We start from the raw sequence: 23,858 nt of genomic DNA on the forward strand, positions 1-23,858 counted from the left end.
AAAGAGGAAGAGAAGGGGGCAGATTGGGTAGCACCTAAAACAGTGAAGGGGGAAGGTATTCAAAACACGAAGGGCATGGGATTTGGGGAAAGCAAAGGCGGATGGTGTGAAGAGAAGGATAAGGCAGGTTACAGGAATTTAGCTAGGAAAAACAAAACCCCAAGAATCACTTTTATCAGTGATGCTGCAGGAAAATGAAACTAAGAGAGACAGTTTGAAAAGAGACGGTTGCCACTGGTGTATTTATTGACTCAGTCCTATTTTGGAAATCTGTAAACAAACATTTTAGTGATGATCATGTCCTGGGTTGTAATGTTAGCTTGGGTGAACACAATAACAATGTATACCATGATATATGCAGGCCCGACAACGACAATATAATAAATGCAATTTCAATATAATGCCGTAAATTATGCCCGCATAACACCGTCAATATCAATAAGTGCAATGTCAATGTATGCCTTAAACTATGCACGCACAACAGTGACGATACTGGTAGAAACAATGCTAATGTATGCCATAATCTGTGCACACATAACAGTGTCAATGCCAGTAGAAACAATGTCAATGTAGGCCATGATCTAGGCCCGCATAAAAATGTCAATATCAGTTTAGACAATATCGATCTACGCTAAGACAACTGTATGCACAATACTGAGGATGTCGGTAATAATGATATCAATGACCGCCACATTATTTGCAGAAGTTCTAACAAGCTCATACCATGGCTGTCGGATTCCCCCAAGGTGGCCTCCCCATCAACCCTGAGTCAGAGATACGTGGTTAGACAGGCCCTGCGACCCCAACCCAAGTCTATCGAGTGACAGGTCACAGGTGGGGTGTCATGTAGCCCAAATACTGGACACATACACACTGGTCCACACTAGCTCTCCCAGAGGTTGAGAGCCACCAGGGTACCCTTATAAGAAGCCTGTAGGTGTTATTTATGACTAAAATGCTTCTCCAAGAATGCAGAATTGCTGTATTGTACCGCAAGAGATTTACATATTGTTGGCCGAAACTCTGTAAAGCACAGACTTTCTTGAGACGCAACTCTGTTGATACTCTCCCGGCCGCTGCGTTTAATTAAACCAACTTGTTTCTGTTTTGCCAAATGCCTCTTGTCTTTTCATTTCTTTAAAGTAAATTCATAGCCGAGCAACAGTAATATTTATTCACTAAAGATTGGTTTGATCATTTTACTATTACTAGGTGCCACTGCTCCAAATCATGAGGAAGAGGATGTATTTGTCTATTGTAAACCAATTAAATTTTCCCTGAAGGAAATTGTGTATGCAGTAACTTTTACCCCACCCAACAAGGTATTTGGCAGAGAGGGAGGTCCCGATGGACTCATAGTGAGTGATATACAATTCCTGTTTGTGATAGGGGGGGTGGAGAGACATCTGTTTTTATTGATCAATATCTCCAGCTTGCCTACCTTATTAAGGTAGTGGTTATAATACTTTAATAGTGACTACAAAATTAGGCATCTAGTAGGGGCGTTGTTTTTATGATCCACTACAGCTTCCGAGATGGATTTGGAACTGAATGCCTGAGTATTTATCTTTGTATCTTTGGTTGTAAAATAAAACTCGGCCGCAGCCAAGGAAGATCTTTAAATATGGTAGTCATGTGTTTCTTGATGGCATTTGTGTGAACAGAGCAAAGAGTTTGCTTGGTATTTTGAAGAGAGTCTATGGGAACAGAGCCATCTTTATTTGACCTGCTTCGGAGCATGCACCTCAGTCTCTTTTAAAGAGTGAGATCTGGCCAAGAATGTGTGTTCTGAAGCAGAAATGTGTCCTAGCTCATTTCCTGTTCATGCTTTATGTTAATTATCTCCAAGCAACTCTGTGAGTCTGAGTCCAGGACTCCACAAAAAAGGGAGTAAACCTATACTAATCCTATTAAATGCATATAGTCCTGTCCTTATCTCTGAAATAGCAAGTGGACTTTAGCAATTATTTTGTTACCTTTATGCAAAGTTTAACTTATTGATCTGTATTGTTATCACACACACACAGCGCACAAATGAACTGTTTCTAGGTTTTCACCTCATCACAAACTTATCTGAGTCACAGTGGTAAGAGGTGAATACACTCTGAAGAACAGGAACCTGCATATCAGCTGTTATGAAATTGCTTTTCATATTTAGGGATAACATTTCACTCATCTTTGAGTTCTGGGCCAGTTGCTCGCCCTAGAAAGCTACCCTTGATGTCACCCCAAGATGCCGTATCTAATTTTGCAGTCGGGGTTCGGGGTAAACTGAGTGAACAAATGTTGACAATCTATAGGGTGACATGTTCACCCACAGCAAATTATGAAGCAGGGGTCTATGGATATGCAAATGTAACAACACTTCAGGTGGAGAATAGTTTTGTCAGATATGTTTTTCCTATTGTACTTCATCACTTTCTACGCATGAAGAGGTAAGCATCGAGTACTTAGAAGACCACAATAAGACTGTCTATATCTGAGTAACTGCTGGGAGATCCTTGCATCAAATATATCAAAGACACTTATTCTGGACAGGAACATCCACAGCTATTTTCACCTCCCAATGAAATCAAGAAAAATGAAAACAGTGGCCAAACAAAGCCCAGCTATAAATATGAAATATTAACAATGCTAGGGCATTAGTTAATCCTTCGGTAATGGCATATTTACCACAGAGAAGAGGTGAAGGGGACTGACCCTTACTTTGTGTGGGTTGAAATCCATTTCTAGGTCTTATTCTGATAAAATTAAGATTCGCTATTAATCAATATGTCAATGCTATCAACCAATATGTCACCATTTCCCAATGAGTAGGCATCTTAGGAGGCACGACCTCATTCTCCGCATATTACATTATCAATGAAAATGAATATGCATGTCACATTCCAACTTTTTTATGAAAAACAGGCATATTGTTAGGTTGCTAAAATATGCACAGTGCAGAAGCTGAAGATATACCTGTTCCTTCTCAAGCCCAGTGATCAGCTATTGAACGGGAACATTTTTGGTTGGGCGACAAACATGCAGATGGGAGGGGTGAGGGGCTACTAAGAATCCACGTCACCACTATCCTATATTTATTTTAACCCTAACCAGGAAATCCAGGAATAAAACTGAAAGGGCATATTCCTGAGTCAGTTTTACATTAAAATATATGGATCAAAATTATTTTCAGATCCCTATTTTTGTCTGGTTGTATTGCCTTGGCTCCCCCCCCCCCCCCAGTTGCTCCACCCCAGGTGTTGGTGTTTGCAAGGTGTGCTGTTAGCAAGCCCTATGATGAAGCATGACACAATTTGTGGGTGAGGGCAGTTTTAAAAAAAATAAGCGCATGCCACTAATTACATCAATTGTCAGTTTCTTTACACTCCTACTCCTCATTTGTGTGTTTGAAAATTTTTGGTTTCTGCAGTGAGACAGAGAAATGCCTTTAAAATTTTGTTCATGGAACTTTAAAGTAACCACTCAACACCTCTTGCTGACATGTGCTCCGTTATAAGATTTTCACAGTGCTTAGTTCTCTACTAGGACTGGCCGATGCTACCCAGTGAAGGAGAAACATTGCTCATTTGGGCACATCAACCACTATGCTGTCTTATGCCAGTGATTTTTATTACTAAGGAAATGCTGACTAGAGGTACTGTTGAGATTATGCATTCATTTTGTAGCAGAAGTTAGCCAATTTGTATTTCTCTTGGACTCACTGTAAGCCCAGTGGCTTTTTCAAAGAGTTTTGCCTTCGTACTGTCCAGTGCTGTAATGTGTGACCTTACGCATGTCAACTAATTTCAGGGGACAGGAGAACTGTAAGACCCATAGTCGTTGTTTCCAAAGTGGCTGGTAGCCCTCCGATCACCGCCCAAATCACACTGCTTCCACTTCAGTGTGGATTATTGAAGCACTGGATGGTATCCACTACTCTGTACAACCCCTCTGAAAGCCAACCTTTTTAATACTCTGCTTGCCAATTCTCACCCCTAAGCCGAGCATTGATACTTGAAGCCCTGTCAACCTTACCACCCTCTTGCCCAGTGGTATACAGTTGACACCTTATATGGGGTACTCACAACCATGTCTTAGAAGGATAAAAGGTATGTTTTAATCTGACCAGTGTTCCAAAGCCTACTTAATGCAAAACAAACATTTGTTGGGTGAAAACATAATTTTAAAATGTTACGTCAATTATTATCATATTCAAGAGCAGAAGAGGTGGCTCTACTCAAACAAACACTCACGGCTTATGTCAACTACCTCTGCTGCCACCTTTCAATTTCAATCCACCTCATTCAATGGCCATTTGAACGCGATTACCCTAAGCAGTATTGCACAGTGGGCACCATAAGTTCTTTCTTTGCGACCTTAACACTATCACTGATCCATGTGAGCCAACTGTTCTCTTTGTACTACTTAGGGACTTCACTGAATGTTCAACTACAGCACACTGCCACCAGGGAAAAAACATCAATTAGTTATATAAGACACTTTAATAGCATCCCAATGTTATGTGTGTGTGCTCCTGAAAGTTCAAGCTTAGGAAGCTAGATAAATAAACAAAATAATCACAGCTGGGCAGAGAACAAGCACTTTTTTAGGTTTAAATTTTCTTTATTAATTTCAGCATGTTTATCAAACATAACAACAATACATTGAGTGCACTTAAGTACCGCTGAGGACCCCACCAGCGTGGGATGGCGTGCAGGTAAAAAAAACAACCCCCCCCCCAACTGCCCCCTCCACCTAAAGCAAGAGAATATAAACAACCCAAAAGGCCCCTCCCCCCACCCCAGTCCATATATAATAACCCCTGCATAGATCATGTGTCTACTAGGGTTCTTCTTCTCCTCGTGGTGCTGTCTGCTTGGGTTCCGTTAATGGTACTAGACTCAGATATCTGGGGCATGTGAGTACTTTAAATTCTGAGGTTAGAAATTACAAAAAAGGTTTCCAGAGGTCCCGAAATGATGCTCCTGGATTGGAGAGAGTAAGGGAGACCCTCTCCATCCCGAGCATGTACCACAACCGATGGAGCCATCACAGATAAGTAGGAGAGGTATCCGTTCTCCAGGATAAGTAGGAGAGGTGTCCGTTCTCCAGTGATTTAAAATGTTTTGGAGGGCAGCCGCCAGCGCTATCTGTCGACCTCTCCACAGTGAGCGGATTGGGAAGACCCAGCAGGGTGTATGCAGGGAAGCGAGGGAGCTGGGTGTCGAAGTGGCCATCAATGTCATCCAGTACCGGAGTCCAGTAACCCGAGAGTGAAGGGCACTCCCATAGTAAGTGTGTCAGTGTGCCCAACGAACCGCAGGCTCTCCAGCACAGAGGGTCTCGAGCTGGGTTGCCTCTGTGGAGCCTCTGAGGGGTGAGGTACAAATAGGTTACAATTTTTGTATCCGTCTCGATGCTGGCTACGTTGCGCGCCGTAAGGTGAGCTCCATAATAGATGTCTGTCTACTCTTTCCATGAAAGCGTCCTCCCCAACTCCCTCACCCACCTAAGTTGGCCTGGGGATTTGTCAGACCTGGGGGTGTGCCTGAGTAACCAGTAGAGTTCTGTTATCAGGCGAGAGTCTGAATGTTTCGTCACCAAGCATTTCTCAAACTGCCTGAGGTGCTGCTGAGCCCCGTCCCGAACACTTGCTTGCAGTACCCAGTGTCTGATTTGGTGATAGTAGAATCGTTCTCCCTCAGGGGGAGTCTGTTGTGTACCGAAGTCGTCAAAAGACAGAGGGCCGTCAGCATCGAAGAAGTGTCCAATAGATGTCAGATTCTTCTAGTCGACTTCCTCAGGAGCAGAAGATTTTTTCCCAAATTCCCTCTACCAGTGTTTCCGGTCTATGTATTCTAACATATTCAACCAAGAACACTAATTGGGGGGAAAGGGGAATGGGACAAAAGAGAGACTCCTCCAGTCAGGCGCTTCTAAGTTCACCCTTCAACTCTGCTCTGCTCTCAGTCGTGTTTGAAGGAACACCTGTAACAGATTAGCATAACATTCTTTAAGAAACACAATCTCCTACTAGTTCTTTCTTTTACTTTCCCTCACTACTTCTTTAATCTTCTTTACCTGTTATTATTTGGAGGATAACTGCTCTCTATTTTAATGCTTTTTTTCAGAAGTCGTGGGTAGTCTCTACTACGCTTGCGTCTTGCTTGCTGCTGTTTCTTATTAGTGCGCTGGTATAAACTCCTGGAACTGTTGGTTGCTAGATACATATATATATATATATATTTAGGACTTGGTATCTCCTCAGATAATTAGTGCCAATTCAAGTTCTGCACTATTCTCTTTGCTTGTAAATTTATTTAGTCTCTGAACCTTCAATTAGTTGTCGCATCACTTTTAGTTAATTTCGTTTTTTCTTTTAAAGACTTGCATTTGACTGGATGATGGATAACTCTTATAAACTGACTCAAAACTTGGAATTGTTCGGCAAAGGTTTTCTCACAAAAAGTTCTGGTGCTTCACCTTCTGAATACTCAAAACGCTACTCACGGAATTCTTCGAATTTTCTCTGAGACACTTACTTCAGCCTCCGAAAGTGTCTCTAAACGAAGTACCTCAGAACTGACAGGCGCGGCGGGAAGACGCTGCTCTCGCCTCAGGAGATTCAGTTGAAGTGCGAGGAGCGTTAATCACTCGCGCGCACTTGTCTTTCTGCTTTCTTAGAACACTAGACTGCTCACCTCTCGGATTCCAAGCGTCGGCGGCCATCTTGAAAATCCCGCGATGGTAAATCTGGAGCACCTTGAAAATTACTCGGTCCAGTAATCTCCGCCGTGGATATAGTCTTCTCCACCTAGGGTAGCAACTGATTCTTTGGTATTTCTTTCCTCTATTGCTGCTCAGGGAGATGGTCGCTGCACTGATTGGCTGATTCCTGACAGTACTCCCCCCTAACAGAAGGCTGTCCCCCTTGGGTTTGTTAGGGTTTTTCTCATGGAACCTTTTTATTAATTTTGGTGCATGGACATTGGAACTGGGTTCCCATGATCTTTCTTCTGGACCAAATCCCTTCCAGTCAATTAAATAGAACAGTCTCTTTTTTCTAACCTTTGAGTCTAGGATCTGATTTATCTCGAATTCTTTCTCTGAATTTATTTGAATTGGAGGCGGAGTGGGACTCAACCTAACATCTGGAGGATTTTTCTTTAATAATGACACGTGAAAGACTGGATGGATTTTTAAATGAGAAGGTAATTGGATTTTAACTGCTACTGGGTTCACCATTTTATTTACCTTGAAAGGGCCAATAAATCTGGGTTGGAACTTTCTATTTCCTTTCAATTTTAAATGTCGAGTGGAAAGCCAAACTTTATCTCCTTTTTTAAAAACAGGGCCTACTTTTCTTTTCTTGTCTGCCTGAATCTTGTAACTTTTTTTTGCCTTCTCTAAATTCTTTCTGGCTATGAAAAAGGAGTCTTGCAATTCCTGTGCTAACTGTCCTGCTGCTGGAACTGTCTCGTTCTCTTTCCCTAGGAATACACTTGGGTGCCTCCCGTGATTTAAGTAAAAAGGTGTGTACCCTGTTGAACTATGGATGGAATTGTTGTATGCAAATTCTGCGGTCCAAACCAATTCTGACCACTCTTTTTCCTGATCTAAAAGATACAACCTTAAGTACTGTTCTAACTCTTGGTTGACCCGCTCAGTCTGCCCATCGGTTTCTGGGTGGTAACTCGTAGAGTATCGAGAGTCTATTCCCAAACTTTTAGTGAATGCCCTCCAAAAATGAGAAACAAACTGGGTTCCCCTATCTGATATTAGTACCTTTGGAATCCCATGGGCCCTCACAATGTGTTGTGTGAACAATCGTGCCACCTGGGAAGCACTGGGAATACCTTTTAGGGGTACAAAGTGGGCCATTTTTGAAAAGGTGTCTACAAATACTATTATGGTGTTATTGCCTTGACTAGGGGGAAGGTCAACTATAAGATCCATTGTGACTGTATGCCATGGGTGAGGTGCGGTGGGCAACGGCATCAATAACCCATGTGGAGCTGACCTACTAGTTTTTCCCTTTACGCACCTTTCGCAGGTGGAGACGTATTGTCGTATCTGAGTTTCCATGTTTGGCCACCAAAAGGTCCTCTTGATTAGTTCCTTAGTCTTTTGTATTCCTTTATGACCAGCCAATGGGTCATCATGGCAAGCATGCAAGATTTTCTCTCTGATTTCTTTTGTTGGGATGAAAAGAAGTCCTTGATGATACGGCAATCCTTCCTTGACAGTTCTTTCTGGAGCTTCTTTTAACCAGGCTGACAGTTCTGCAGCTGAGATGTTCTTCTTAATTTCACTTTCTAGCTCATTGTATTGAATTGTTAAAATGAATTTTTCTTTTGGGATGATGGGTTCTTTGCTGATAGCTTTCTCCACTGGTTCTGTTTCAATTCTTGAAAGAGCGTCCGCTTTTCCATTTGCCATTCCTGGACGATAGGTGATCACAAAATTGTAGTCCGCAAAATACAAGGACCACCTTAACTGTCGTGCTGTTAAGGTTCGGGCCGATTTCAAAAACTGCAGGTTTCTGTGGTCGGTAAACACAGTAATCTTGTGACGTGCACCCATCAAGTAATGTCTCCATTCTCGAAAAGCTTCCTTCACTGCCAAAAGTTCTTTATCTGCGATCGAGTAGTTGATTTCAGCAGGAGTTAATTTTTTCGAATAAAAGGCCACTGGATGTAGCTGGCCGGTATTTTTATGCCGCTGGGATAAGATTCCACCTATGGCAGTATCTGAGGCATCTGCTTCGACATAATAGGGTTCCTCTGGGTCAGCATGTAACAAAATGGGTGCTGAGACAAAAGACTGCTTCAAGAATTGAAAGGCCGAATCTGCTTCTGGTGTCCAATCAAATGTCACTCCCTTTTTTAGCATACGAGTTATTGGGCTGACAGTAGTTGAGAAATTCAAAATGAACCTTCGATAAAAGTTTGCAAAGCCCAAAAAACTTTGGATTTCTTTTACACTTCTTGGGGCCGGCCATTCTTGCACTGCTCTCACCTTGGCTGGATCCATACTAACTCCTTCTGGAGACAATATGAATCCCAAAAATTCCACCTGGTTCACATGAAAAGCGCATTTCTCTAGTTTGACATAAAGGCTGTTTTCTAACAACCTTCGTAGGATGGTTCTCACATGGGACACATGATCTTCTTGGTTGTTTGAAAAGATCAAAATGTCATCAATGTATACTACGGCAAATCTATCCAAGAATTCGCGCAGTACGTCGTTCACAAAATGTTGAAATGCGGCTGGAGCATTGCATAACCCATAAGGCATTACTTGGTATTCGAACAATCCGTAGCGAGTTCGAAACGCTGTCTTCCACTCTTTTCCAGGTGCCACTCGAACTAGGTGATAAGCACCTCTAAGATCCAATTTCGTATAGATTTTAGCCTCCTTTACTTGATCCAACATCTCGGACACCAAGGGTAATGGGTAACGATTTTTTACTGTGACTTGATTAATGGCTCTATAATCTATGCAAGTGCGAAGTTCGCCGTTCTTCTTAGGGATAAAGAACAGGGGCGAAGAGACTGGGGACTGTGAGGGACGAACGAATCCATTGGCTAAATACTGGTCTAGGTACTCTTTTAAATGAGCATTCTCTGCCTCCGTTAGAGCATAGACTCGACTACAAGGAAGGTTCGCTCCTGGTTCCAATTCTATTCGACAGTCATATGGCCTATGTGGAGGTAATTTTTCAGCTTCCTTTTTATCAAACACCTTGGCCAAGTCTCGATATTCACTAGGAATTTCTTCTGTCTCTGTCATACAGATGCTGATGGGGGCTGACACCAAACTAGCTACTTGAGATTCCTCAATCCCCCTGGGATTTTCACAAAAGCAATTTGCAGTGCAGTATGATGAATTCATTACTACAGTCCGTTGACTCCAATTTATCTGAGAACTGTATCCTCCTGAGGCGGAAGCCGGGAGTAAGCTAGTTTGCTTTTAAACTTTGAGTGTCACATATACTATTGCTTTTTAAAAAAACTGTTTACCTTGTTCCTGGGCACTAATTGGGGATCCAAGCTTGCCTTTGTCAGTGATTCGTGGCGGTTCTTGGCGCCGCTGCAGGACCTGCTTCGCACTCCTCGCACGCCATCACCGCTCGATCCCTCAGGCCACGCCCCCTTAGTGTGGACACGCCCCCTACCGAGACTATTTAAAGTCTCCGACCTCAAAACCAGTCAGAGAACTGTATCCTCCTGAGGCGGAAGCCGGGAGTAAGCTAGTTTGCTTTTAAACTTTGAGTGTCACATATACTATTGCTTTTTAAAAAAACTGTTTACCTTGTTCCTGGGCACTAATTGGGGATCCAAGCTTGCCTTTGTCAGTGATTCGTGGCGGTTCTTGGCGCCGCTGCAGGACCTGCTTCGCACTCCTCGCACGCCATCACCGCTCGATCCCTCAGGCCACGCCCCCTTAGTGTGGACACGCCTCCATTTACCCTCCCACCTCCCTTATAGTCATGTGCATCTTCCGGTCGCGCAGCGGACGCGCGCAGCGGGCGCGCCGCTGGCGCGCCGAAGGCGCGCCAAAGGCAAGCCCGTCTGCGCCCGTCCGCGCCCCGCCCGTGCCCAGTGCCACCCCCCCTGCACAAAAAATTATCTATTCAAGAGATGACTTATTAAAAATTAAACCAGACCCAACTTCCTGCACCAGATCCCTTGACCTGACCACTTGGTCTGGGGCCTGGACCTGCAGGTGCTGTAGTTACAGCCTTGGCATCAAAGCAAGTGATCAGCCACCCTTACAAGCTAGGAATCTAAGATGTGGACTGATCAATGTCAGGTCTATGGGAAAGCACGCCCCACATATATTTGATCTCATAATGGAGTATAAACTTGACTGTCTCTTTATGACGGAAACCTGGCTGACACCAAATAGTAACCCTGACATAACAAACTCCTTACCCCCAGGATATCTAATCTCTAGAGAGGATAGACCCTGTCAGAGGGGTGGAGGCATTGCTATTGTCTATCGCGACACCCTCAATTGCCAAACTTTCCTTATACCTGACCTCAAAGGGGCGGAAAATGTTGGCTTTGCTCTAAAATTACATGACTCTTTCACCTTTACAGGGGTCCTGATCTATCGACCACCTGGTTCACATACTGATTTCATTGATAGTATCGGTGAAGCTCTAGGCCACTTAGTCCTCAAATCAGCTAATTTCACCATCCTGGGAGACGTAAATATACATCTAGACGCCCACTTGGATAAGGCTACAATCTGCCTCACCGATACTATGAATGTACTCGGTCTAAAAACTCTTACCACCTCCGCCACTCACAAAGCGGGACATATACTCGACTGCATCTGCTCCAATATTGAAACGATTAAGGTAGATACCCCGCAAATACTAACTTGGACAGACCATAGATATATCCCGTTTGAATTCCCCGTAACATCGCATCCTCGGACTAAGAAATCCAACAACCACCCAGGGTCTGACATGAAAGGACCCCGCTGGAAAGAGCTGATAGGACAACCAGATCTCCTGATAAAAGCTGACACATTTAGACCGACTCTGTCGGGAGCCCCCGACAAAGACAGCCAGGCCTTTAAGGAATGGATCAACTCACTCATAAAGGACCAGGAGTCTACTCTTCCTTGTTTGAGGACCAGGAGAAAACAGAGACCTATCGCCCCGTGGTTCTCTCTCACTCTAAAAGAGGAACAACGGAAAGTTAGGGCTCTTGAACGAAAGTGGCGACTCAACTACACAGAGTACGACCAAGATATGTACAAAATCGCCCGTCGTCTATACCACAGGTCGATTAAAACGGCCAAAAGGGAATACTACAAGGAAGCCATCGATAATAGCAAGAACAAACAAAAAGAAATCTTTAATATTGTTAACACTTTCCTCAACCCCATAACTATGCAGAAAGTTATCCCCCCCTCACAGAGTCTCTGCAACACTATTGCAGACTACTTTGAGGGAAAAATCTTATCCTTGACCAAAGATTTCCCACAACCCCACAGTAATGAGGAGAACAAGGTCATTAATTCCGGACTAAAACTCAACACCTTTGCCTCCTTTCAACCGGTAAGCAAAGAAGAAACGCAGACAGAAATCCTTAAACTTACATCCGGATCTCCCTTTGATCCCTGCCCTCCGCTAGTGCTTCATTCACTAATAATGGTTGTTAACCAATTTATCAATAGCATCATAAACTCCTCACTCACCCTAGGTCTGGTCCCTGATGAATGGAAAATCGCAGCAGTCAAACCCCTGCAAAAAAAAGCACTACCGGACCCCGCTACCCTTACAAATCTCCGTCCGATCTCCCTACTCCCAGCCTTCTGTAAACTTACAGAGAAAGCTGTTAACAAACAACTTACTGCCTTTATGGAAAATAATAACATCTGGCATCCCAACCAGGCAGGCTTTAGAGCCCAACACTCCACAGAATCAGCCCTGATCTTTTCCTCCGAAACCCTCCGTGGAGCATTAGATCAGGGAAAGAAAGCAGTCCTGGTTCTATTAGACCTTTCCGCGGCGTTTGATACAGTGTCCCATGCCATTTTATTAGACCGACTAGCCGCGGCAGGAATTGTTGGAACCGCATTAGACTGGATAAAGAGCTTTCTTGTGAATAGAAGACAAGTTGTGGTCTTAGGACAGTACAGATCAGAGGAAAAGTTAGTAGGATCTGGAGTTCCTCAAGGATCCTGCTTAAGTCCCACACTTTTTAACATATACATGGCCCCGCTAATCACTCTTATCTCATCCTTTGGTATTGACACCATTGCATATGCAGATGATACCCAGCTCATCCTAATACTGGAAAATGATTCCCAAGAAGCCGAAAGAAGGCTCCAAAGCTGTCTTACCGCCACTTTCAGATGGATGAACTTGAATCATCTCAAGTGCAACACTGGGAAAACAGAAATCCTTCCCTTTGGTAAGGATAATTTCTTCAATCCCTCAGTATGGTGGCCGGACGATGCCATTGCTCCCCCTAGCACTGCCTCCTCAGTCCGTAACCTAGGGATCAAATTTGACCCCACCCTGAGTTTCAAACAGCAAGCCACAGCCGTAGCAGGGACCTGCTTCGGAATCATCAAAGGACTCAGGAAATTCTTCGACCTAATTCCCCTTCCTGCAAGGAAAACGGTCGCAGTAGCCCTTATCACCTCCCGCATCGACTATTGTAATAGCCTATATGCAGGGACTAACAAAGAAGTCCGCCATAAATTACAAATTGTACAGCATGCGGCTGCCAGATTAGTACTAGGATGGAAAAAGAGGACCTCAGCTACGGCAGCAATGAACCTTTTACACTGGCTGCCCATTAACAAAAGGGTGCTCTTTAAAATTCTACTGATCACCTTTAGGGCTTTCAATGGAAAGGGACCCAACTACATTCTAAAAATGTTTAAACATTATAACCCCATGCGATGCCTTAGGTCTCAAACGGCCAATCTTCTTACCATTCCTAAGTTCAGACTCAAGACTAAAGGAGGAAAATCTCTGGCAGTACTTGGGTCCAAGGCCTGGAACCTTCTTCCCTCCTCCCTCCGTCAAATCCCCACAGAAGCGACTTTCAGAAAGGCCCTCAAGACTTGGATTTTTGCTCTCCCTGAATGGCAGTGCAAAAATCTAGTCTAATTACCTTCCGCTTGTTTCATCATCAGGATCTGATTCTTCTCTATAGCGCAAAGATGCTCCCTGGAGTGCAACCTGCGCTTTATAAAAACCCCATTACATTACATTACATTACATTGTGCTCAGTAAGCCAAGGTATTCCCAAGATAAATTGGAATTGGGGCGCATCAATTAAACTGAAGGTTATTTGTTCCTTGTGACCATTCAATCCCATGAGGAGCAATGATTCTGTTTCATGGGTAATGGGGCCTGAAGACAAATTTGTTCCATCAACAGCTCTTACAGCTTCTAGAATCTTCTTTTTAACAAATCGAATTCCCAATCTTTTGGCACAGTTTATGTCACAAAAATTACCGGTGGCTCCCGAGTCAATCATCACTGAAACCTCTGAAGTTCTTGTGTCTTGAAACCGGATTGTGAATGGTAAAACTAAGTGTGGAACTGAAGTTTGCAAGGTATTTGCCACTCGTTGAATGGTTGGAGTTGACTTAGCCTCTGCTGCCATCAGAGCAACCCCTTCTACTGATGGAGCCTGTCTTTTACCTGTGGTCCTGTTTTAGGCCTCTTTGGACACTCCCTAACAAAATGTCCTGACACTCCACAATATAGACACAATTGATTCGTTCTTCTCTTCTCTTTCTCCTCCTTCGATAGTGGACCACGAATTGCTCCAATTTGCATTGGTTCGTCGTTCTGAGCGTTGTCTGAAGTTTTATGAATTTCACTTTTTACTCTGTCAAACCTGGGAGGAATTGGACGAAAATCTCTCTTCTTTTCTGACCTTCGTTCATTGAGGCGATGATCAATCTGCAAAACTAGATCTATTAATTCTGAGATTTCCGAAGGTCTACCAGGAACTTGTGCTAAAGCATCCTTTAATTCTTCCTTCAATCCACGATAAAAAATTGCTGCTCTTTTTTCATTTGGCCAATTCGTTTCTACTATCAATTTATTGAAGTGGGCAATATAAGCCACCAGGTCACGATTCCCTTGTCGTAGATCCAACAGTTCGTTATCTGTTGCCTGAGCTGCAGTCCTGCGATCAAATATTCTTAAAAATTCGGCCTTGAAATCCTGAAAGTTATATAACATGGGATCATTTCTGTTGACTATAGGCATAGACCACGCTGCTGCATCACCAGTCAGATACGACAATACGAATGCCACCCTAGATTGGTCTTCGGAAAATATTACTGGGCGACACAAAAAATGTAGTGAACACTGAGTGAGGAAGATTTGAGCTTTATGCGAATCCCCCCCAAAACGCTCTGGTTGTGCTAAAGGAATGATTGGGGAAACTGCATGTATGACCTGAGTTGATAACCCTACCGATTGAGAAACACTTGGAATACCTGTAGCCCCTCCAGAGGGAGACCCTGCTGAAGCTACTAACTCCTCCATTCTTTGTTTAATCTGCAAGGACTCCTGACTGGATCTACGTAATTCCTCTCTCAGGACTTTATTCTCTTCTCCGGTGTCATGTAATTGCTTTTGCATGTTCTCGAGTATGGTTGTTAAAGTTTTCAAATCTAATCCTTCTGTCATTTCTGCTCGGGTGGAAGTCTATTTCTTTTTTGAGGCACTTCAATCTGTCAGATTCTTCTAGTCGACTTCCTCAGGAGCAGAAGATTTTTTCCCAAATTCCCTCTACCAGTGTTTCCGGTCTATGTATTCTAACATATTCAACCAAGAACACTAATTGGGGGGAAAGGGGAATGGGACAAAAGAGAGACTCCTCCAGTCAGGCGCTTCTAAGTTCACCCTTCAACTCTGCTCTGCTCTCAGTCGTGTTTGAAGGAACACCTGTAACAGATTAGCATAACATTCTTTAAGAAACACAATCTCCTACTAGTTCTTTCTTTTACTTTCCCTCACTACTTCTTTAATCTTCTTTACCTGTTATTATTTGGAGGATAACTGCTCTCTATTTTAATGCTTTTTTTCAGAAGTCGTGGGTAGTCTCTACTACGCTTGCGTCTTGCTTGCTGCTGTTTCTTATTAGTGCGCTGGTATAAACTCCTGGAACTGTTGGTTGCTAGATACATATATATATATATATATTTAGGACTTGGTATCTCCTCAGATAATTAGTGCCAATTCAAGTTCTGCACTATTCTCTTTGCTTGTAAATTTATTTAGTCTCTGAACCTTCAATTAGTTGTCGCATCACTTTTAGTTAATTTCGTTTTTTCTTTTAAAGACTTGCATTTGACTGGATGATGGATAACTCTTATAAACTGACTCAAAACTTGGAATTGTTCGGCAAAGGTTTTCTCACAAAAAGTTCTGGTGCTTCACCTTCTGAATACTCAAAACGCTACTCACGGAATTCTTCGAATTTTCTCTGAGACACTTACTTCAGCCTCCGAAAGTGTCTCTAAACGAAGTACCTCAGAACTGACAGGCGCGGCGGGAAGACGCTGCTCTCGCCTCAGGAGATTCAGTTGAAGTGCGAGGAGCGTTAATCACTCGCGCGCACTTGTCTTTCTGCTTTCTTAGAACACTAGACTGCTCACCTCTCGGATTCCAAGCGTCGGCGGCCATCTTGAAAATCCCGCGATGGTAAATCTGGAGCACCTTGAAAATTACTCGGTCCAGTAATCTCCGCCGTGGATATAGTCTTCTCCACCTAGGGTAGCAACTGATTCTTTGGTATTTCTTTCCTCTATTGCTGCTCAGGGAGATGGTCGCTGCACTGATTGGCTGATTCCTGACAGTACTCCCCCCTAACAGAAGGCTGTCCCCCTTGGGTTTGTTAGGGTTTTTCTCATGGAACCTTTTTATTAATTTTGGTGCATGGACATTGGAACTGGGTTCCCATGATCTTTCTTCTGGACCAAATCCCTTCCAGTCAATTAAATAGAACAGTCTCTTTTTTCTAACCTTTGAGTCTAGGATCTGATTTATCTCGAATTCTTTCTCTGAATTTATTTGAATTGGAGGCGGAGTGGGACTCAACCTAACATCTGGAGGATTTTTCTTTAATAATGACACGTGAAAGACTGGATGGATTTTTAAATGAGAAGGTAATTGGATTTTAACTGCTACTGGGTTCACCATTTTATTTACCTTGAAAGGGCCAATAAATCTGGGTTGGAACTTTCTATTTCCTTTCAATTTTAAATGTCGAGTGGAAAGCCAAACTTTATCTCCTTTTTTAAAAACAGGGCCTACTTTTCTTTTCTTGTCTGCCTGAATCTTGTAACTTTTTTTTGCCTTCTCTAAATTCTTTCTGGCTATGAAAAAGGAGTCTTGCAATTCCTGTGCTAACTGTCCTGCTGCTGGAACTGTCTCGTTCTCTTTCCCTAGGAATACACTTGGGTGCCTCCCGTGATTTAAGTAAAAAGGTGTGTACCCTGTTGAACTATGGATGGAATTGTTGTATGCAAATTCTGCGGTCCAAACCAATTCTGACCACTCTTTTTCCTGATCTAAAAGATACAACCTTAAGTACTGTTCTAACTCTTGGTTGACCCGCTCAGTCTGCCCATCGGTTTCTGGGTGGTAACTCGTAGAGTATCGAGAGTCTATTCCCAAACTTTTAGTGAATGCCCTCCAAAAATGAGAAACAAACTGGGTTCCCCTATCTGATATTAGTACCTTTGGAATCCCATGGGCCCTCACAATGTGTTGTGTGAACAATCGTGCCACCTGGGAAGCACTGGGAATACCTTTTAGGGGTACAAAGTGGGCCATTTTTGAAAAGGTGTCTACAAATACTATTATGGTGTTATTGCCTTGACTAGGGGGAAGGTCAACTATAAGATCCATTGTGACTGTATGCCATGGGTGAGGTGCGGTGGGCAACGGCATCAATAACCCATGTGAAGCTGACCTACTAGTTTTTCCCTTTACGCACCTTTCGCAGGTGGAGACGTATTGTCGTATCTGAGTTTCCATGTTTGGCCACCAAAAGGTCCTCTTGATTAGTTCCTTAGTCTTTTGTATTCCTTTATGACCAGCCAATGGGTCATCATGGCAAGCATGCAAGATTTTCTCTCTGATTTCTTTTGTTGGTATGAAAAGAAGTCCTTGATGATACGGCAATCCTTCCTTGACAGTTCTTTCTCGAGCTTCTTTTAACCAGGCTGACAGTTCTGCAGCTGAGATGTTCTTCTTAATTTCACTTTCTAGCTCATTGTATTGAATTGTTAAAATGAATTTTTCTTTTGGGATGATGGGTTCTTTGCTGATAGCTTTCTCCACTGGTTCTGTTTCAATTCTTGAAAGAGCGTCCGCTTTTCCATTTGCCATTCCTGGACGATAGGTGATCACAAAATTGTAGTCCGCAAAATACAAGGACCACCTTAACTGTCGTGCTGTTAAGGTTCGGGCCGATTTCAAAAACTGCAGGTTTCTGTGGTCGGTAAACACAGTAATCTTGTGACGTGCACCCATCAAGTAATGTCTCCATTCTCGAAAAGCTTCCTTCACTGCCAAAAGTTCTTTATCTGCGATCGAGTAGTTGATTTCAGCAGGAGTTAATTTTTTCGAATAAAAGGCCACTGGATGTAGCTGGCCGGTATTTTTATGCCGCTGGGATAAGATTCCACCTATGGCAGTATCTGAGGCATCTGCTTCGACATAATAGGGTTCCTCTGGGTCAGCATGTAACAAAATGGGTGCTGAGACAAAAGACTGCTTCAAGAATTGAAAGGCCGAATCTGCTTCTGGTGTCCAATCAAATGTCACTCCCTTTTTTAGCATACGAGTTATTGGGCTGACAGTAGTTGAGAAATTCAAAATGAACCTTCGATAAAAGTTTGCAAAGCCCAAAAAACTTTGGATTTCTTTTACACTTCTTGGGGCCGGCCATTCTTGCACTGCTCTCACCTTGGCTGGATCCATACTAACTCCTTCTGGAGACAATATGAATCCCAAAAATTCCACCTGGTTCACATGAAAAGCGCATTTCTCTAGTTTGACATAAAGGCTGTTTTCTAACAACCTTCGTAGGATGGTTCTCACATGGGACACATGATCTTCTTGGTTGTTTGAAAAGATCAAAATGTCATCAATGTATACTACGGCAAATCTATCCAAGAATTCGCGCAGTACGTCGTTCACAAAATGTTGAAATGCGGCTGGAGCATTGCATAACCCATAAGGCATTACTTGGTATTCGAACAATCCGTAGCGAGTTCGAAACGCTGTCTTCCACTCATCTCCAGGTGCCACTCGAACTAGGTGATAAGCACCTCTAAGATCCAATTTCGTATAGATTTTAGCCTCCTTTACTTGATCCAACATCTCGGACACCAAGGGTAATGGGTAACGATTTTTTACTGTGACTTGATTAATGGCTCTATAATCTATGCAAGTGCGAAGTTCGCCGTTCTTCTTAGGGATAAAGAACAGGGGCGAAGAGACTGGGGACTGTGAGGGACGAACGAATCCATTGGCTAAATACTGGTCTAGGTACTCTTTTAAATGAGCATTCTCTGCCTCCGTTAGAGCATAGACTCGACTACAAGGAAGGTTCGCTCCTGGTTCCAATTCTATTCGACAGTCATATGGCCTATGTGGAGGTAATTTTTCAGCTTCCTTTTTATCAAACACCTTGGCCAAGTCTCGATATTCACTAGGAATTTCTTCTGTCTCTGTCATACAGATGCTGATGGGGGCTGACACCAAACTAGCTACTTGAGATTCCTCAATCCCCCTGGGATTTTCACAAAAGCAATTTGCAGTGCAGTATGATGAATTCATTACTACAGTCCGTTGACTCCAATTTATTTGGGGGTTGTGCTCAGTAAGCCAAGGTATTCCCAAGATAAATTGGAATTGGGGCGCATCAATTAAACTGAAGGTTATTTGTTCCTTGTGACCATTCAATCCCATGAGGAGCAATGATTCTGTTTCATGGGTAATGGGGCCTGAAGACAAATTTGTTCCATCAACAGCTCTTACAGCTTCTAGAATCTTCTTTTTAACAAATCGAATTCCCAATCTTTTGGCACAGTTTATGTCACAAAAATTACCGGTGGCTCCCGAGTCAATCATCACTGAAACCTCTGAAGTTCTTGTGTCTTGAAACCGGATTGTGAATGGTAAAACTAAGTGTGGAACTGAAGTTTGCAAGGTATTTGCCACTCGTTGAATGGTTGGAGTTGACTTAGCCTCTGCTGCCATCAGAGCAACCCCTTCTACTGATGGAGCCTGTCTTTTACCTGTGGTCCTGTTTTAGGCCTCTTTGGACACTCCCTAACAAAATGTCCTGACACTCCACAATATAGACACAATTGATTCGTTCTTCTCTTCTCTTTCTCCTCCTTCGATAGTGGACCACGAATTGCTCCAATTTGCATTGGTTCGTCGTTCTGAGCGTTGTCTGAAGTTTTATGAATTTCACTTTTTACTCTGTCAAACCTGGGAGGAATTGGACGAAAATCTCTCTTCTTTTCTGACCTTCGTTCATTGAGGCGATGATCAATCTGCAAAACTAGATCTATTAATTCTGAGATTTCCGAAGGTCTACCAGGAACTTGTGCTAAAGCATCCTTTAATTCTTCCTTCAATCCACGATAAAAAATTGCTGCTCTTTTTTCATTTGGCCAATTCGTTTCTACTATCAATTTATTGAAGTGGGCAATATAAGCCACCAGGTCACGATTCCCTTGTCGTAGATCCAACAGTTCGTTATCTGTTGCCTGAGCTGCAGTCCTGCGATCAAATATTCTTAAAAATTCGGCCTTGAAATCCTGAAAGTTATATAACATGGGATCATTTCTGTTGACTATAGGCATAGACCACGCTGCTGCATCACCAGTCAGATACGACAATACGAATGCCACCCTAGATTGGTCTTCGGAAAATATTACTGGGCGACACAAAAAATGTAGTGAACACTGAGTGAGGAAGATTTGAGCTTTATGCGAATCCCCCCCAAAACGCTCTGGTTGTGCTAAAGGAATGATTGGGGAAACTGCATGTATGACCTGAGTTGATAACCCTACCGATTGAGAAACACTTGGAATACCTGTAGCCCCTCCAGAGGGAGACCCTGCTGAAGCTACTAACTCCTCCATTCTTTGTTTAATCTGCAAGGACTCCTGACTGGATCTACGTAATTCCTCTCTCAGGACTTTATTCTCTTCTCCGGTGTCATGTAATTGCTTTTGCATGTTCTCGAGTATGGTTGTTAAAGTTTTCAAATCTAATCCTTCTGTCATTTCTGCTCGGGTGGAAGTCTATTTCTTTTTTGAGGCACTTCAATCTGTCAGATTCTTCTAGTCGACTTCCTCAGGAGCAGAAGATTTTTTCCCAAATTCCCTCTACCAGTGTTTCCGGTCTATGTATTCTAACATATTCAACCAAGAACACTAATTGGGGGGAAAGGGGAATGGGACAAAAGAGAGACTCCTCCAGTCAGGCGCTTCTAAGTTCACCCTTCAACTCTGCTCTGCTCTCAGTCGTGTTTGAAGGAACACCTGTAACAGATTAGCATAACATTCTTTAAGAAACACAATCTCCTACTAGTTCTTTCTTTTACTTTCCCTCACTACTTCTTTAATCTTCTTTACCTGTTATTATTTGGAGGATAACTGCTCTCTATTTTAATGCTTTTTTTCAGAAGTCGTGGGTAGTCTCTACTACGCTTGCGTCTTGCTTGCTGCTGTTTCTTATTAGTGCGCTGGTATAAACTCCTGGAACTGTTGGTTGCTAGATACATATATATATATATATATTTAGGACTTGGTATCTCCTCAGATAATTAGTGCCAATTCAAGTTCTGCACTATTCTCTTTGCTTGTAAATTTATTTAGTCTCTGAACCTTCAATTAGTTGTCGCATCACTTTTAGTTAATTTCGTTTTTTCTTTTAAAGACTTGCATTTGACTGGATGATGGATAACTCTTATAAACTGACTCAAAACTTGGAATTGTTCGGCAAAGGTTTTCTCACAAAAAGTTCTGGTGCTTCACCTTCTGAATACTCAAAACGCTACTCACGGAATTCTTCGAATTTTCTCTGAGACACTTACTTCAGCCTCCGAAAGTGTCTCTAAACGAAGTACCTCAGAACTGACAGGCGCGGCGGGAAGACGCTGCTCTCGCCTCAGGAGATTCAGTTGAAGTGCGAGGAGCGTTAATCACTCGCGCGCACTTGTCTTTCTGCTTTCTTAGAACACTAGACTGCTCACCTCTCGGATTCCAAGCGTCGGCGGCCATCTTGAAAATCCCACGATGGTAAATCTGGAGCACCTTGAAAATTACTCGGTCCAGTAATCTCCGCCGTGGATATAGTCTTCTCCACCTAGGGTAGCAACTGATTCTTTGGTATTTCTTTCCTCTATTGCTGCTCAGGGAGATGGTCGCTGCACTGATTGGCTGATTCCTGACAGTACTCCCCCCTAACAGAAGGCTGTCCCCCTTGGGTTTGTTAGGGTTTTTCTCATGGAACCTTTTTATTAATTTTGGTGCATGGACATTGGAACTGGGTTCCCATGATCTTTCTTCTGGACCAAATCCCTTCCAGTCAATTAAATAGAACAGTCTCTTTTTTCTAACCTTTGAGTCTAGGATCTGATTTATCTCGAATTCTTTCTCTGAATTTATTTGAATTGGAGGCGGAGTGGGACTCAACCTAACATCTGGAGGATTTTTCTTTAATAATGACACGTGAAAGACTGGATGGATTTTTAAATGAGAAGGTAATTGGATTTTAACTGCTACTGGGTTCACCATTTTATTTACCTTGAAAGGGCCAATAAATCTGGGTTGGAACTTTCTATTTCCTTTCAATTTTAAATGTCGAGTGGAAAGCCAAACTTTATCTCCTTTTTTAAAAACAGGGCCTACTTTTCTTTTCTTGTCTGCCTGAATCTTGTAACTTTTTTTTGCCTTCTCTAAATTCTTTCTGGCTATGAAAAAGGAGTCTTGCAATTCCTGTGCTAACTGTCCTGCTGCTGGAACTGTCTCGTTCTCTTTCCCTAGGAATACACTTGGGTGCCTCCCGTGATTTAAGTAAAAAGGTGTGTACCCTGTTGAACTATGGATGGAATTGTTGTATGCAAATTCTGCGGTCCAAACCAATTCTGACCACTCTTTTTCCTGATCTAAAAGATACAACCTTAAGTACTGTTCTAACTCTTGGTTGACCCGCTCAGTCTGCCCATCGGTTTCTGGGTGGTAACTCGTAGAGTATCGAGAGTCTATTCCCAAACTTTTAGTGAATGCCCTCCAAAAATGAGAAACAAACTGGGTTCCCCTATCTGATATTAGTACCTTTGGAATCCCATGGGCCCTCACAATGTGTTGTGTGAACAATCGTGCCACCTGGGAAGCACTGGGAATACCTTTTAGGGGTACAAAGTGGGCCATTTTTGAAAAGGTGTCTACAAATACTATTATGGTGTTATTGCCTTGACTAGGGGGAAGGTCAACTATAAGATCCATTGTGACTGTATGCCATGGGTGAGGTGCGGTGGGCAACGGCATCAATAACCCATGTGGAGCTGACCTACTAGTTTTTCCCTTTACGCACCTTTCGCAGGTGGAGACGTATTGTCGTATCTGAGTTTCCATGTTTGGCCACCAAAAGGTCCTCTTGATTAGTTCCTTAGTCTTTTGTATTCCTTTATGACCAGCCAATGGGTCATCATGGCAAGCATGCAAGATTTTCTCTCTGATTTCTTTTGTTGGGATGAAAAGAAGTCCTTGATGATACGGCAATCCTTCCTTGACAGTTCTTTCTGGAGCTTCTTTTAACCAGGCTGACAGTTCTGCAGCTGAGATGTTCTTCTTAATTTCACTTTCTAGCTCATTGTATTGAATTGTTAAAATGAATTTTTCTTTTGGGATGATGGGTTCTTTGCTGATAGCTTTCTCCACTGGTTCTGTTTCAATTCTTGAAAGAGCGTCCGCTTTTCCATTTGCCATTCCTGGACGATAGGTGATCACAAAATTGTAGTCCGCAAAATACAAGGACCACCTTAACTGTCGTGCTGTTAAGGTTCGGGCCGATTTCAAAAACTGCAGGTTTCTGTGGTCGGTAAACACAGTAATCTTGTGACGTGCACCCATCAAGTAATGTCTCCATTCTCGAAAAGCTTCCTTCACTGCCAAAAGTTCTTTATCTGCGATCGAGTAGTTGATTTCAGCAGGAGTTAATTTTTTCGAATAAAAGGCCACTGGATGTAGCTGGCCGGTATTTTTATGCCGCTGGGATAAGATTCCACCTATGGCAGTATCTGAGGCATCTGCTTCGACATAATAGGGTTCCTCTGGGTCAG

General features: G+C 42.9%; 1 protein-coding gene across 1 annotated transcript in view; it reads right to left on the reverse strand.

The window, feature by feature from the left end:
• The window catches only part of LOC146866113 (glycine N-phenylacetyltransferase-like), a 166,604-nt gene that overhangs the window by 79,626 nt on the left and 63,120 nt on the right, over window positions 1-23,858 (reverse strand). The window lies entirely within an intron of this gene.

Source organism: Triturus cristatus, chromosome 2_1 (assembly GCF_964204655.1).
Source record: "Triturus cristatus chromosome 2_1, aTriCri1.1, whole genome shotgun sequence".
NCBI classification, from domain to species: domain Eukaryota; kingdom Metazoa; phylum Chordata; class Amphibia; order Caudata; family Salamandridae; genus Triturus; species Triturus cristatus.